The sequence below is a fragment of the Apis dorsata genome, unplaced genomic scaffold (assembly GCF_000469605.1).
Source record: "Apis dorsata unplaced genomic scaffold, Apis dorsata 1.3 scaffold_383, whole genome shotgun sequence".
Classification (NCBI taxonomy): domain Eukaryota; kingdom Metazoa; phylum Arthropoda; class Insecta; order Hymenoptera; family Apidae; genus Apis; species Apis dorsata.
Genome location: NW_006263645.1, coordinates 198,631 through 203,478, shown reverse-complemented (window position 1 = coordinate 203,478; position 4,848 = coordinate 198,631). Strand labels below are relative to the sequence as shown.

At 29.1% G+C, this 4,848-nt stretch overlaps 1 protein-coding gene across 2 annotated transcripts in view; it reads right to left on the bottom strand.

Moving 5' to 3' along the window:
• The window catches only part of LOC102679795 (choline O-acetyltransferase), an 87,720-nt gene that overhangs the window by 38,380 nt on the left and 44,492 nt on the right, over positions 1 to 4,848 (bottom strand). For both annotated transcript variants that reach the window (XM_006618971.2, XM_031512097.1), the window contains one exon: positions 2,547 to 2,738. The gene's annotated coding sequence lies outside the window, so the exon portion shown is untranslated. The remainder of the gene's footprint in view (positions 1 to 2,546; positions 2,739 to 4,848) is intronic.

Here is a 4,848-nt window from a genome sequence, read left to right as displayed (position 1 = left end):
CGGAGAGGCTTATAGCCACGCATCGAACCCGTGGATTCCCCTGGGACCGCCCGATGGGGGAGATCGGAAAAGTCACGGAGAACGCGTGGATATAGCTTGATGCCTATTCCAGAAGAAGTAAATTCTCGGGAGGCAACGTGGGTTGAAACGAAAATGCTGTTGCGCCACTTATACACACGCGGGAGAAGGAAAAAACCGATCGTTCCATCCTTAAAGTTGCAGAGAAATTCCTTGCATGTTTAGTTTTGCCTTTGTTGTTGGTATTGGTGTTGGTTAATTGTGATATTTGTTGGTGATTTTTGATGAGAAAAGTTGGAGAGAAGGAATGAATCAAAATTTTTGATTGGACAAATGAGGAGTCGATAGAGAGGGGTAGGTGATATAATCGATATAATGGATTTTGTAATTTAAAAAAAGATTGTTTATCGACGTTTTCGCGTTTGTTTTGGCCTTTAGAATGTATTTTTCAAAAATACGATGTATTAATATTCTGTAGAATAAAATTTTATGAGAAATTGAATCGGGTAATCGATGAATTTTTAAATTTTCTCAGAAAGATTCTACAATTTGTGATTATTTTTACATAATAGATTAAGTTCCTATCAATAGTTCATCCGTATATGTAATGCTATAAATTGCCATATATTAGGTTATAAACTAATATTTAATAAAAAAAATGCTTCATGGATATTAAAATTTATAACAAATTATCAAAGGCAATTTGAAATGTACACTAATTTTTAATTATTCCATTTCAATATAAATTATTATTCTCTGCAGTATTTATGTTTCATATCAATGTTTAACAGAATAAGAGATGAGAGAATTGTTATTGTAAAACGAACACGATGATTAATTATCACTGATGTTGATCAGAATATCTCACAAAAGATTGTCTAGAAATGCTATTTGCCTCGACCAATTCATTCTGCATTAAGTATAATCAAATCGCTATAATGAAAACGTAACGATGCTTCAAGCAACTGAGAGTTGATGTTAAATGCAAGAGAAACCATTTGTTTTAATGAAATGTTAAAAGTTAAAAATTTACATAGTTGAAATTAATAATATATTAATTTATTTCTCTATTCGAATAGAAATTATTATACTTTAACATCATAAATAAATTATATTTACTATATTTCTATTAATATGAAATAAAAAAAAATATTGTTAGATTAAAAGATACGTTCGTTATTTTAATTTAGGAAAGAAACACTTTGATTATAATAATTTTACGCAATATAAAAATAATATAAAATTTAAATTAAGAAAAAATTTCCACGAAAATTAACATGTTAATATACGTGATATAATGTTAATTATATTTATACATGTTAATTATATTTATATTAAAAAATAAATTCAAAACTAATTATCTTTATTTTAAAAATAATAACTCCAAATTTGATTTATTATTCGATCCAGAAATAAAGAATAAATAAATTTTCGAATAAATAAAATATTAATATTAAAGTATTCAATTATTCGATCATTCAAATGTCCAATTCTGCGAGTCCAAATTGGGGAAACGAAGCGTATTCTCACGAGACTAACTACTATACTATAAACGGAAATGACGTTACATTCAAGAAGTTTTCTTTCTCGTTATCGTTTGGCTTTCGCGTTTCGTACTGAAAAACCTTTTACTTTCTGAATATTTAATGAGACAGCTTACATAAATTTCTCGTTTAAAGGTTTTTGAAAATGACAGACTACCTGACTACTCCTAATTTATATATTCACAATTATAAAATATATCCACTGAGTATCACTAAGAAAGGATATAATAAAAAATCGATATTCTTTTCATGCAAAATAAATAGATAAATAAATAAATAATTTAATATTAAAATGTTTAAAATTATGATACCAAGATTATTAAGATATCCATTTTATATTTTAATACTTAAATTCATTCATCTTAATTAAAATTTAATATCCTATAATTTCTAATAAATCAAATTACTTAATAGATACAATAGATCTTTTATTTACCTATCTATCAACTATTTTGATTAATGATGTAATGATGTAATGTAGCAATACACAGATTTATTACGTCTTGAAAATATTAATTTTTTTTACTTGCAGGATATTATATATAGCTATTGTAATTTTCTTTTGTCGTATGTTTTTAGCCACTCATGTATAAACTTTATATAAAATACTGTAATTTAAGTAATATATTCAAATTAAATAAAATTAATTACAATTTAATTAATTGATTGAATAATATTAATCGAGTATTAAACTTCGATTCGATTTTACTTTAACAAAGAACATTTTTATTAAATTATCGTTGATCATATCTTAAATATACATATATATAATTATAAATTATAAATTTTTTATTACCAATTCTATTAATAATTAATTTTCCAATTTCTCTAAAAAAATTAAACTTAAACTAATCGTTATATAATCATTATAAATGTAACTATAGGTATAAAACAGATCTATTATTACATAAAAAAAATCAACGAATTTCAATAAAAAAAATCAATTGAAAAAATTGGTGAAAAGAAAATGGAGAATTCACTCACCCAATTGGTCGTCTTTTGTCGGCGTTCCAAGAGTCGTTGCTGGAGCTTCGGCCCAGGTCCAGAAAGGAAGGCTTTCACCAGACTTCTGGTCTTGGGCAAATGATTGGGTGCGATTACCTCGACCTGGGCCAAGTATTTCTGCAAGGTTGATTCCAAATCCGGAACCGGAAGGCTCGGTAGAATGGCTTCCTTCTATAAAGCGAAACGCGGGGAAATGGATGATTATCGGGATAAGAATCGCCGATTTCGAATAGATCGTTATGCTAACTCGTGAGAAACGGGAAACGGAAGTGGAAGGAAGGATGAATTTATTCTCTTAAAATGGTTTCACGATTGATTTTCACAATGTTGTTCAAAGATTAATGACATTTAACTTAATAAGGATCAGTTGAAGTGCTTTGACCGTGAATGATTATGTCGTTAATGTTACAACATGTTTGGACGAAAACAAATGTGAAAAGGTTCGATGAAAGGGCATATTTATCTCGATCAGAATTTTTATTAAGAGAAAGTGTGATATATATTTTTTTTTTTGTTATATTTTGAATTAGAATCGATGAAAATTTAAACTTTGAACAAGTGTTTTGGTATAAATTTTTAAATCCAAATAATATTAATAATAACACAAATAGAATATAGATTTTTATTATTAACATATATTTTATCCAAATCCTATCCTTTTTGTTTTATTTTTTTATATTTATGATATATATATTTTTTTTATATCTTGAATTAGAATTGATGAAAATTTAAACTTTGAACAAGTGTTTTAGTATAAATTTTTAAATCCAAATAATATTAATAATAACACAAATAGAATATAGATTTTTATTATTAACATATATTTTATCCAAATCCTATCCTTTTTGTTTTATTTTCTTATATTTATGAGATATGAAACGTTTCAAATTGCTTCGAATCTCATTCATTCATAAGAAATTATCAAAAATCTCGAAAGATCCGAAATTCTTGGAAAACATTCTAGAATGAATCAAAGAATGCTCGACAAGAATGAAAAGTAATACAAGACAAGATCCTAAAAGACATCATTTTTTTCTTCACATATATCCACTGATCTTATATCTCTTGAATTATTCGTTACATTGAATCTGCTTTCTTTATACAACAAAAATATTCAAATAAAGAAAATTTACAAGTCAGTCACTTGCCATAGTGAAATAAAAATCATTCGATCGATTTGTAAACTTGATTAAAAAAAATAATTTAATAAATTACCTTGAAAATAATAAGAATCCTCGATCAATCGCAAAACTCCGTCTCTCGACAAGTAATCGATGGATCGATGATTGAACAAGTTCAGGGGTGCAAGTTCTTCGTGCGCACACTCGAGGAACACGTTGCCCTTTACGATGTCACGGCGATTGTAAAATAAAGAATCAATCGAGAAACGAAGCGTGTCTATGGGAGCAAGGGCCCTTAAGGCCGCCACGGTTCGTTGATCAGAATCCCCCCTTTTTACCGACCGAGCTAACAAGAGCGGAGCGAGTCCAACTCGACCCTTTCTTCTTCTTCGTTGCTTTCGTTCGAGATGTGTTTCCGGCAAGTGGAGTCGCGGGGACAGCCGAGGAGAGAGAGAGAGAGAGAGAGAGAAAGAAATGGATTATTTGATCGTTCCACACACACACACACACACACACACGCTCCTCTCGTTGTCGCGTATTTAGTTTCATTAACAAGCGTGGCTCGATCCGTACGCTCGTATGCTCTCAGGATGCTTAACAGCGAGGTTGTGGAATCAACACGCGTCGCTTCACTCGTGACCAACAACGAGGAAGCGGGATGTTGGTGATTTATGTGACAACCGACGCGGCGTGAGGAATGACACGCTTTCTACGCGACAAAGTGATGGCACACCCTGTGACTTTCTGTGTCTCTCTGACAATTATGGTATCTAAATATTATATACATATATATATGTGTGTGTGTGTGTGTGTGGAAAATATTTCCTTCTTTGATATATATATTTATTTCAAAAGAAGATTTTTAAAAATAAAAGAATGATGTTTTTTTGAGCAAATCAAATTTAAATATTTTTCGAATATTTGGTATTATTTAGATTTTTTCCTCCTATAAATTTGATTTGCAAATTGTATTAACAGAGAAATGGATAAAATGATAGATACGACGAAAGGAGAAATAGAAAAATTGTTTTGTTAGGTTTAGAAAATTTTAACTTGTCAAAACTTTAAAAAAATAAAAAGAGTTATCATTTTATTAAAATATAATGGAGGGATAATTAATGGTGTAATAAGTTGGGAATATACGTTCTCCTTCGAATCAG